The 12,452-nt window shown below is 46.2% G+C and overlaps 1 protein-coding gene across 1 annotated transcript in view; it reads left to right on the top strand.

Moving 5' to 3' along the window:
• The first annotated feature begins 497 nt into the window (after window positions 1-497).
• The window catches only part of LOC309560856 (uncharacterized protein), a 75,441-nt gene continuing 63,486 nt past the window's right edge, over window positions 498-12,452 (top strand). Inside the window, exon 1 of the mRNA XM_082264541.1 lies at window positions 498-659. The gene's annotated coding sequence lies outside the window, so the exon portion shown is untranslated. The remainder of the gene's footprint in view (window positions 660-12,452) is intronic.

The raw sequence follows: 12,452 nt of genomic DNA, 5'->3' as shown, positions 1-12,452 counted from the left end.
ATTGGAAGTGAATGAATACACTGAGCACTCTCATTACACACACCGCGATGGGAATTGATGGAGTGCTCCTTTAACAGAGCAGCATCCTGAGGACACAGAGGCGGGGTGAGCCGAAGTGACATGTGTCACCCCCGCTCCTCCCTCTTCAGGCTTACCAAAACACCGAGAGCCCCGCCCAGACTGTATTCCAGTAATTCATTCTTCGGCTCCCTATCCTAAAGACCCACCCAAGCCGCGCCCCTCCTATTGTGACGTCCCTCACCCCTTTCTTCCGATTGGCTCGTTCCTCCGGCGCTGCATTCCTCCCCGAGGCTAGCAGATTTGAGAGCGCTCTCCGCGCTGCTTTCCATCACAGACCCAGCGGGATGAAGGACCAGACAGAAACTGCTTCCACTGATTGGCTGGCCGGCCCGCTACTCAGGGGAGTCCTCGCTGTGATTGGAGAGCGGTATAATCCTCTTTTCCGTTTCCTGTTTGGATTCTTTTTGTAACAACAATATAGAGGTGGCAGGAGGCAGCGGGACTGTCCCGGGGAGACGGAGCAATGAGGAGCGCTCCTGTGTGCTGGGTGTGGGTGGTATAGAGGGAGCGCCTGCACAGCCATATACTAACAGGACCGGTACCGCTGTGTCATCTACAGGAGAGTCTGAGGACAGCAGGTGAGACTGACACAGCTCTATGTATGGAGGACTACAAGGCTCAGCATGCCCACAGTCCCTCTAGTCTGCCCTCACTGGGAACGTGCTGCTTTCCTGTCTGTCATACTTATCCCTTCTGAGCCATTGACTTAGAATTAGTATAGAAATGTGGTGGTGTGACTGGCATGCTAGGCTTTGTCTGCACCTCAGAGGTATGCAGGCCAGGCAACCAGCATTTTCATATCGCCAAAATAGTTAAAGTGTTCCTAAACCCACGACCGTAAGATCAGTCTGTATATGCAGTAAAGCATGCTTGTTATACTCACTGTGGAACCTAAGGGGTTAATCCTCTGCATTGTGTATAAAGGCTGTTTGATCCTGTCTTGTCTGATCCTCCCCTTCTTCCACTGTCCCCAATCCATCTCCTGATAGTACAGAGTCAGGGGACAAGCTTCACATGCTCAGTTTGGTGTTTATTGCTAGAGAGTAGAGAGGCTCAGGCATGTTTGGGATCCTAGTCCCAACCCAGGTGCCCTATCCGGCCGGGAAGCCGACCCTGCACCCCGCCAATCACAGGCAGTGAGACATTTTCTGATCTGTGCAGCTGCACACCAGGAAGGGTCTCACTGTCTGTGATTGGCGGGGTGCTTTGTCTGCTTCCTGGCGGGATCAGACTAGCCTGAGCTCATCTCTACTAGAAAGTTTTTTTTTTTTGTTTTTCTTGGGAGAGTGCATGTGATCAGCACAGGACCAATCAGCATTGTCCAGGCAGAGGGTCAGGGGTCCTGCAGCCTCATAGGACAGTCGGAGGAGAATGAAAACTCCTCCTACAAGCTTTAACCAGACACTGATAGAAGTCACAAGGCTGCTATATATTGCTGATGAGAAAAGGTGTTTATCAGTTTATATTTTTTTTAAATAATTGAATTTCGATGTTCTGTGTACTGTGGGAGACCAGATGTAGTGAATGCAGGGTCCTGGCTTTAGTAACCCTTTAACCACTTTACCACCGGAGGATTTTGCTGTCTTACGTCTGGGCCACTTTTTGCGATTCGGCGCTGTGCGACTTTAACGGACAATTGTGCGGTCGTGCGACGCCGTACCGAAACAATATTTACGTCCTTTTTTCCCCACAAACAGAGCTTTCTTTTGGTGGTATTTGATCACCTGTGCGATTTTTACTTTTTGCGTAAATAGCGTAAATTTTGAAAAAATAACTATTTTTCACATTTTTTTTTTTTATATGAAATTCCCCCCAAAAAAATGTAAAAATCGAAATTTCTTTAAATTTTTGGCCAATTTGTTTTCTACTACCTATGTTTGGTAAAAAAAAAATCACAATAAGCATATTTCGATTGGTTTGCGCAAAAGTTATTGCGTTTACTAAGGGAAAGATTTATGTAATTTTTGGTGTTTTTTTTTTACGAGTAATGGCGGCGATCTGTGATTTTTTTTTTTTTTGCCGGATTGCGGCGGACAGATTGGAACTTTGACACTTTTGGGGGTACCAGTGACATTACTACAGTAATCAGTGCTATAAATATGCATTGTTACTGTAAAAATGACACTGGCATGGAAGGGGTTAATTTTATTGGAGAGGGAGGGGTTAATGTATGCCTGGTTCTTACTAACGTGTGGGGGGAGGTGACTGAGTGACACAGGGACAGATCGCATGTTCAGCTATGCTGAACCCTGCAATTTGACCCTGCCTGTCACTTAGGAGATCTGCCCACTTTGTTTACAGAAGCGGGCGGATCTCCAGACTCGATTCCCCGACGATCGGGGAAGAGCAGCGGTGATCACCGCCGCTCCTCCCCTGGCCCGACTCCTGCTGTGACTGAATACAGCGGGAGTGAGCCTCGCCCACAAGGGGAGGAGTCCAGCTACGTAGGTCTACGTCGCTGGACGATAACTAACCACTTTGCCGCAGTAGAGCTCGAGTGAGCGGTCGACAAGTGGTTAAACCCAGAAGCAAACATTTATTATATTGCAGCTTACCAATTCTTAGATGTGATGGCTGCATTTGTTTTTTTTTTTTTTTACCTGACGATCCAGCCAGTAAGTCTGTTGTTTTTAAATGGAACAAGCTGTCCTGCTGATGTAGCAGTTGGAGAGATGAGACAAACCTTTTACCACTGAAACAGGTGCTTACAATGATCCGCTTTATTTGTATAAAACCTTTATCCCAAAAGGAACAAAACTGTTATAACTTCTTATAAAGTGTCAGCTGGAGTTCAGCCTTCAGTGTATCTAAATATGCCAGTACATGGTGCTAATTTCTTTCCTGCAACCACGGGTTCCAGAAACAAAATTTGCACAATTCCCCCATCAACACAGACAGTGCTGACAGGGGAATCCCTCCGGCTAAGCAATTGTCTTCTGGCAGGGGCGGGCGGGGGAAGCCGCCTCTGCCGGGAGAAGACCATGATTATCGCTAGCAGCCACTTACGATAATTGCAAGCGAGTCTGGCAGGCTGGTTGTACCCAAGTCGTTTGATCAACTTGGTAAAATCTCGGCCTGTTCCGGATGATGCGGCTGAGATTTAAACGGTGTATGGCCAGCCTAATATTCCCTTTCCCCCTGGCTGACAATGCTGCTGTCTAAAGGGGGCCCCCTGTGCTCCTTCATCCAGAGTGGGGGCACTCTAACACAGGAGGTGTGCTACTGGCCAGGATACCAGGTGAAAGCAGAGGGCAAAATGCATAAAAAAGAAAAGGAATGCCATCACATGTAATGATTGGTAAGCTGCAATAAGTTCCATTTCTGGTTTTGGGTTTAATACCACTATACAGTCTGATTATATGATCTCTTTTATGCCTTGTTTAACCAGATAGTGTTACAATTAGGAGGTTTTACCGGCTGAATGTTAGCATGACCACCAGCCCTGTTAATACACACTGCCACGGCACAACAAAGCCGATACCGCCGGTCTTATTTGGTGGGCAGCACTGCTGCCAAACATGACCTAGTCAAGTGAATAGGGCCACACACCAAATGAGTATGTTGAATCGCGGTGTTGTGGGATTTCAAGGGTTAAACAGGCATTCTGTAGTGTAGGTGATATATTGCCTTCCAGCTACCTTTTTGAGTGGTGGTTTACTGTGGATTGTTTTTCAGAGGAATGTCAAACAAGTGTAAACATGCTGCTAGATCAGTGGTCTCAAAACTGCGGCTCGGGGGCCAGATGTGGCCCTTGGTCTACTTTTATCTGGCCCTTGGGGCACTATTCCTCCCACGGACACCATGGATGGGGCGCTATTCCTCCCACGGACACCATGGATGGGGCGCTATTCCTCCCACGGACACCATGGATGGGGCGCTATTCCTCCCACGGACACCATGGATGGGGCGCTATTCCTCCCACGGACACCATGGATGGGGCGCTATTCCTCCCACGGACACCATGGATGGGGCGCTATTCCTCCCAACGAAACCAATGATGGAGCGTTGCTTATGCCCACTGATGCTGGCGCATTTTCTGTTCCCACTGGTCACAGTCCGGCCCCCCTAAAGTCTGAAGGACCGTAATCTGGCCCTTTACTTAGAAAGTTTGGCGACCCCTGCACTAGATCATTACTACATCAACCATTTAGTGCCGGCTCACACTTGTGCGATGCAGCATGATCCCGCTTCGCATCCGCACATCTGGCAGTTCACACTGCCATATGCGATACGCAGGGGGTGTCAATTAAATGTTAAAGACACCCCCAGTTTGATCGCATATCGCAGTGCGATCTGGCAGTTCGCACAGAATCGGATCGCACAAGTGTGAACCACTGTGCTATCCGATTCTGATGCGGCTGAAAAAATGCCTCATGTGCATGTTTGGTGCGAATTCAGCCATACAAAGTGTATGGCTGAATTCGCATCCGCACATGAGATCGCATGTAATGAAGGAGCAGTGCGCTCCGATATTACATGCGATCTCACAAGCCGCACAAATGTGAACCGGCACTCAGTGTAAGGGTCTGTTTATTTCAATACAAATTGATGGGATTGTTTAGTTGTGTCCCCTTATGACATAGCTGATGGTAGATCTAAAGGAGATTGTACAATCCGATTATATAGTGTATGGTCTTTCTTAAACCCATCAAACGCATTACCATCTTTCAGATCGAACAATAGCTGAAGTGTGATTATATTCTCCCCCTGAAATGAAGTTGATGACGGGACTTTAGTTTAGTACATAACTGTGAATGTCTGTGTGATATTGTCTGCTCAGATCACGCTGATCTTTACTGACCCCCTCCTCGGACACTAAGGGTGCTCCATTCATTCTGTATGCTGATATTTAGTGCATTATCATTCTTGCTTTCAGCAATATTGCATCGCCATTTGAAGGCTCCATTCACGCCTGTTTAAAGCTACCAAACGCACTTTTAAAGTTATAGTCAAGGTTGTGATTTTATTTTAAAAAACAAACCTGTTATACTTCCCTGCTCTGTATAATGGGTTTGCACAGAGCAGTCTTGATCCTCCTCTTTTTGGGTCCCCAACCAGTGCTCCTGGCTCCTCTCCTCCCGTCTGAGTGCCCCTAATAGCAAACCTTTTGCTATGGGGGCACTCAAGCAGGCTTGCTCTTGAGCCGCCATCCTGCAAATAGACATTGTCCATGTACTGTCAGAGCTCCGCTTAGCACCGTCCAATGGTTCCCACTGCTGTCTCAGCCAATGAGGAGAGAGAGACCCGGGAGAGCCACTGCTCTCGTGCACATTGTGGTGCGTTGGCAACCTGTTCAAAATGAGTGGGCTAACTTTACCACAATGCACCACAACAGTCTTGTTGTCAAGTGGTTCTAAACCTCAGACATGAGCCAGACATATCCCGCTATAGTGCATACTTGTCTCAATTAGGGACACAGAGTGCCGGTTCACACTAATGCAATCACAGACATCGCGTATGCTCCTAAAATCACATGCGATGTCTGTGCGGTGCAAATTTAGTCATACAGTTTGTATGCCTGAATTCGCACCGCAATCGCAGTGAACTCGCACATGACCCTTTTTTTTGGTACGCAGCAGAATCGGATCACATGGTGGTTCACACTAGTGCGATCCGATTCATGTGCGAACTGTCATATGCGATTTGATCTGGGGGTGTGATTAACTTTGAATTGACACCCCCAGCGTATCGCATATGGCAGTATATTCGCAGTGTTCCCGCATCGCAATAGTGTAAACCGGGACTAATGCCTCGTACACACGCAACGATTATCGGCCGACCGATCGGCCGTCTTTTGTCCAGCGTTGTTGTGTTGGTTGAAATGTGCTCTAGACTGCACACGAATTTTCTCGGCCAACAAAAACCAACTTCAGAAGTGATGTCATGTTCTGGTTTACTTTCCTTGTGTTTTTTCTTCTCTGAGCATGCCCAGTCTTGCTCATCTGAATTTTGTCTGCTGAAATCTGTACTGACTGACGGAAAATCGGCCGGTCTGTTGACGGCCAACAAAAATTTTATAGCCTGCACACCAGATTTTGTTCGGCCGAAAAGTCGCTGTCGGTTGTTGGAAGCATCATACTAACAAGCCGACCGGACGTTGGCCGAAAATTCACGGCCAACAATCGTTGCGTGTGTACGAGGCATAATGCCCCGTACACACGTACCGATCGTCGGCCGAACGATCGGCCGTCTTTTGTCAGAGGGCTGTTGTGTCTGTTGAAAAGTGCAAAAGACTGCACAAGAATTTTGTCCGCCGACTGCAGAAGTGATGTCATGTGATGGTTAACTTTCCCTGTGTTTTTTCTTTTCTGAGCATGCCCAGTCTTGCAAATCTGCTGTCTGTCGGCCGAATTCTGTATTGACTGGCGAACAATCGGCCGCTCTGGTGTCGGCATACAAAAATTTTAATGCTTGCACGACGAAAGTGCGCTGTCGGCTGTCGGAAGCATCATACTAACAAGCCGAAAATCGGCCAATCGTTCGGCGGCCGAACATTTTCGGTCGACAATCTGCACGTGTGTACGGGCCATTAGTCTCATTTCTGTATGTTGCTTCGCTTCGTTAATCTGCTATCAGTGTTAATCACTTCTGACAATTTGTCCTGACACCAAGAGAAAAATGGTGACAGGGGAGGGACCTCCAGCTGATTGACAGCCTCATCTCTGTTCCTGTGTGCTGTTTGAAGGGGGTGGATCACTTCCCTCCAATCAGCTCTCGGAGCTCTGCTCACTGAGCTCTATAGAGTGCGATTTCAGCTCTCCGCCCCCTTTTTCTAGCAGCTCAGATAAGCTTTATAAATTTTGAACTTTGAACAGATGTAGAGAAGAAAGGGCTGCAGCTAGACAAGTACAATTAAGAGGAGGATTTGTTTAATCTCTGTGTATTATCTGAGACCAGTCTGGGTATATGTAAGGGTTTACAACCACTTTAATTTGCCTCTTGTATTGTTCTGGAAATACTGTACAGTGGCTCACCAAAATCCCAAAGACAGCAGCCTTCTCTGCTCACTCACACCGTCAAAAAAAAAAAAAAAAAAAAAAAAAAAGAGCCTCCCAAGTGTTTATCAGCATTAAGGCCTCTTTCACACGGCCGCTCCGCTATTTTTGTCCGCTGCGGGACTTTTTTTTTTTTTCACGGAGCGGATGACAGTTGTCATCCGCTCCGTAAGTCCGCATATCATCCCATCCGTTTGCGGATGATATGCGAACATAATGTAAGTCTATGGGCATTGCGGATGTCAGCGGATGACACCGCTGACATCCGATTTTCCTTCCTTTTCCGTTTTTTGAACGGAGGAAAAATAGGGTTCTGTTCCGTTACAAAAAACGGAACAGAACTGAAAGGAAGAAAATCGGATGTCAGTGGATGGTATTCCGCTGACATCCGCAATGCCATTGACTTACATTATGTCCGCAAATCATCCGCAAAAAATAGGATGATTTGCGGAAATACGGAGCGCCCATGTGAAAGAGCCCTTAGGCTGCTATATCATTATAAAACACAATGTTTTACAATGTATCATTTTGTTATTTTAGATCAAAAGAATGAACTTCCATCTGTAAGTGAGGGCAGTTTAAAGCGGTAGTACTGTATAGTAATTTTGTTGACTTTTACCTACAGGTAAGCCTATAATAAGACTTACCTGTAGGTACAATTAATATCTCCTAAACCGGCACGGTTTAGAAGATATTTGCACTGCATGCAGCCGCTGACGCGAGCGGCGCATGCGCTCTGAAAGTCCGGCGGACCTTGCTTGATAATAGCAGTATGAATATAAGGAAAGAAGTGATTTCTGCATTGCGGCAGTTTGTTCTAGAATGGTCTCACAGTGATCTTGCTGCTGATGTAACTAAAGACTAGAATTTCTGATAAATTTTACATTATTTGGGGGGTAGCACATAAACAAAGCCATGTTAATTTAGAATTTTACAAGTAAGTGGGTAACATTTTTGTTCTGTTCGGTTATGTTGCTCACATATGTAACAATATTTTTGTTTAACCACTTCAATACAGGGCACTTTCACCCCCTTCCTGCCCAGGCCAATTTTCAGCTTTTAGTGCTGTTGCATTTTGAATGACAATTGCGCGGTCATGCAACACTGTGCCTAAACCAAATTTATGTCATTTTCCCCCCACAAATAGAGCTTTCTTTTGGTGGTATTTGTTCACCGCAAGGTTTTTTCTTTTTTTCTTAACAAATAAAAGACCCAAAAGTTTGAAAAAACAAAACATTTTTTGTTTGTTATAAAATTTTGTAAATACATTTTTTTCCTGCACTGATGGGATGGCACTAATATGCAGCACTGATAGGTGGCACTGATAGGCGGCACTGATGGGTAATGATAGGCACTGGTGGGCGGCACTGATAGATGGCAATGACCGGCACTGGTGGGCGTCACTGATAGATGGTAATGATGGACGTCACTGATGAGGAGAGCACTGACAGGCTCCCTGAGCACTGATTGGCATCCCTGGTGGCCATGGGTGGGCATCCCTGGTGGCCAAGAGTGGGCATCCCTGGTGGCTCTAGTGGCATCCCCCAAGGGTCTGCACTGGTAATCCATGCTCTAATTACCAGCACAGACCCCCCCCCCCCCCTGTCAGGAGATACTCCGATTACCGGGATCGGAGATGCGGTGTGTCAGAGTGACACACCGCACCACCGATTGCTGCTCTGCGCACCCCCCAGGGGCACGGAGAGTGGCCTTTCCTGCTGGATGCCATATGATGCCCAGTCAGGATGGGACAACCACTTTGCGGCTATCATTTTACAATATAACGGGCGGGAAGTGGTTAATGTAACAATTGTAGAAGGGTGCACAAATTATTATGGAACTCAGGAGCCAGTCTGTCCGATCTGGAACGAGCAGGTTTTTATTTTTTTGTAAAAAGCCATCTTCTATTGACAAGAAAAAAAAAAAAAAACCTCAGAAGGCCCCTTGCACAGGGAGCGGACTCCAGAAGTCTGTGTGCTTGGCAGGGAACATATCCGCTGATCCCCACTAATCAGGCAGATGACTGGATAAAGAAGGGTATCCTATCCTAGAGCAGATACAGACCTAGCCCGCACTCCTCTATGGGTCGTCGGATGTAAACGGACTGCCTGTCTGTAATTCCTAACTTCCTTCTGATCTGATCCGCTAGACTAATGGGGAACGATCCCCATCCATCTGTTTTTAGAGGGTTAGATTGGATGTCGGTGGTTGTAAACAGATACATGCCTGTTTACACCCACTGCACCATAGAGGAAAATGGAAGGTCCGCCTGAAAAACTGACAGGTGGACGTAATCCGTCCGTTCATGTTAACCACTTGCCGACTGCCTAACGGCGATCTACGTCGGCAGTCAGCCCCTCACAGGCAAAGTGACGTAGGGCTACGTCACTAGCTTGTGAGGGTCTAGGGAGCGAGCGCGCGCCCCCGCGTGGTTACGGACCCCCCCCCCCCGCGCGTGTGACCAGCGGACCCGATGTCCGCCGGTCACTCGGCGATCGGCGGGGGAGAGGGAGAAAGGCAGGGAGCTTGTGTAAACAAGCGACCTGTCATTCTCCTCGGTGTAAAGACACTGATCACACGGATCTACTATGTACTATCAGTGTCCTTACAGCTCAAGCCACAGCCAATCACAGTAGAAAGCACGCCCCTAGGGACACACACAGCCCCTCCCTCCCAAATAAAGTTAACCCCTTCACTACCAGTGTATTTTTACAGTAACAGTGCATATGTATAGCACTGATTACTGTAGAAATGTCACTGGTAACTCCAAAAGTGTCAAAAATGTCAGTCAAGGGTCCGATCTGTCCGCCCCAATGTCGCAGTACCGCAAAAAAAATCGCAGATCGCCGCCATTACGCGTTAAAAAAAAAAACAACAAAAATGACAAAAATCTTTCCCTTTGTTAGTAAACGCGATAACTTTTGCGCAAACCAATCAAAATACGCTTTTTGCGTTTTTTTTTTTTTCTTTTACCGAACATAGGTAGCATAAAACAAATTGGCCGAAAATGTTAAAAAATTTTGATTTTTACATTTTTTTGGGGGGGAATTTCATATAAAAAATGTGAAAAATATTGCTATTTTTGCAAAATTGACGCTCTTTTTTTGTTTATAGCGCGTGATCAAAAAATCGCACAGGTGATCAAATACCACCAAAAGAAAGCTCTGTTTGTGGGAAAAAAAGGACGCCAAATTTTTTTAGGTACAGCGTTGCACGACCGCGCAATTGTCCGTTAAAATCACGCAGTGCCGAATGGCAAAATACCCCCTGGTCGGAATGGGGGTAAAATCTTCCGGGGCTTAAGTGGTTAAACGGGTCTTAGGTGTCAGCTGTAATTTTTGGCCACCTGGCTGCGTGCATTAGTCCAGGCCCTTATTAAAGGATTCTGTCTTCCAGCCAACAATTGTATTGCATAGTTGTTTAAATCTACAAACAATTGTTAGGGCACATTCATATTGGCTTTCTGGTCAGATCTGGCTGTCAGTTTTTCAGGCAGGTCTGATTGAAAGCGCCAGGCAGCATGTGGACAGAAATGGTCTGTTTACACCTGCCTACCCCCGAGTTAGTCCAGTTCAAAAAATAAAACCCTGAAAAGGTCTGCATTCTTTTCTAGATTTGCAAACCTAAACACAATGATTTGGAGGTAGCCTGATGTAAATGGACATCAAAATTGGTTTACATTTGGCCAACCATAGATCTTTCACAGGTCCGTTCGTGTCTGTCGGGCACAAACTGAACAGACACGGGTGTAAAGAAAACGGACATCAGTACCGTTGAGCTCTGATTCAGCGGGGGATCGGTTCACAGATCCCCTTTTCAGATCAGATCAGACCCCACTCCATGTGAAAGAGCCCTTCAGTGGAAGTAATCCAACCATAGTGGAAAAGTCAATCTGGTTCAGTTGTCCTTTTCTTCATTTGTCAACACATAGGGCCTGCTTACCATCCGTTTTCAAACAATTTCCTTAATTTCAGTTTACATTTTTGTAGTGTTAGCAGCAAACCGGTTAATAAACTGTTGCGAGGCGTTTTGATTAGAAGGGAAGGTTGACTAATCCCCATCTGAGATTAACCGGTTCCAGCAAGGGCTTCTTTTATTCTCTGGGTAATCTTCTATGATTCTAGTTGTGCTGCAATTACTTTGTGAAGACATCCTACACTTTGGAACCTTACAGAATATTGCTGTTAATCTTATTTAGGATGAGGTCTAATTGTGTATTTTAGTGTGGAAATCTCCAGTAAAATTGTGTTCCCTGCCCAAAGAAGCTTGAAGCGCTGACAGATGGGCACAATAATGGGAAGAGCTGTGGAAGCTTATCACAGTTGGTGGCAGACACCGAGGAAGGAGGTCAGCAGCTGCCATGGGCAGGGAAGGCTGGATTGTTGAGCTCCTCAAAGGGAATCTAATCACATTTTCTTTCTGTTGAGTTTGTGTGGTGTGAATATACATTTATTTTTTTTTATTTTTTTTCTCTATAACAGTTTTCCTTCATTTCTGTGAAAAGGTTGAATAGTGATTCCCTGCAGGGATTCTAAAAGATTGAGAATTGCCTCTGCTTCCTACCAATGGTGGTTTTATTAATTTCCTGCAGTTGACCTGACTGCATGGGTCACAGAGAACCATGTCAGCTGTACAGTACTAATTATTAGGAGCTGTGGTGGTTCCATGTTATCTGGGCTGTGCTAAATATTAGGGGTTGTGGTGGATCCATGTTTTCAGGACTGTGCTAATTATTAGGAGCTTTGGTGGTTCCATGTTTCCCAGGCTTGCTAATTGTTACGAGCTGTGGTGGTTCCATGTTTGTGCTAATTATATTGGCGCTTTTTCACTGCATGGAACCAAACGGTTCGGCTCGCTTTTGTGCTTTTCCACTGTTGGTACCGCATGGTATGGTGTAGGAACGGTTCGGTACGGTACTGCGGCGCTTTTCCACTGCATGGAACCAAACGGTACGACTCTCAAAAACAGTACCACCTCGATTGTGGTTCCAAGAGGTACCATACCTGGTACCATATCCCACAATCCTTTGCATGCAGTCACTGCTCAGAGAATCCCACCCACTTAACTTTAGTACTACTTTAATGGAAAAGCAAACCATACCGTACCGTTCCAACACCGTACCATGCGGTACCAGCAGTGGAAAAGCAAGCAGGGCCGAGTAGAGCCGAGCCGGTACTTGCAGTGGAAAAGTGCCATAAGAAGCTGTGGTGGTTCCATGTTTTCCAGTTTGTGCTAATTATTAGGAGCTGTGGTGGTTCCATGTTTCCTGGGTTGTTGGTCATAGCTGCAGTTAGTTGCAGATCCTGTTATCAGCACATGTAGGGTGAATATAGATATTGTGGATTAAGGATTCACCATGTAGTAAATGTAGCAAAA

This window comes from Pelophylax lessonae (assembly GCF_965119305.1).
Source record: "Pelophylax lessonae genome assembly, chromosome: 7".
In the NCBI taxonomy this organism is placed as follows: domain Eukaryota; kingdom Metazoa; phylum Chordata; class Amphibia; order Anura; family Ranidae; genus Pelophylax; species Pelophylax lessonae.
This window is presented reverse-complemented; position numbering and strand designations above follow the sequence as displayed.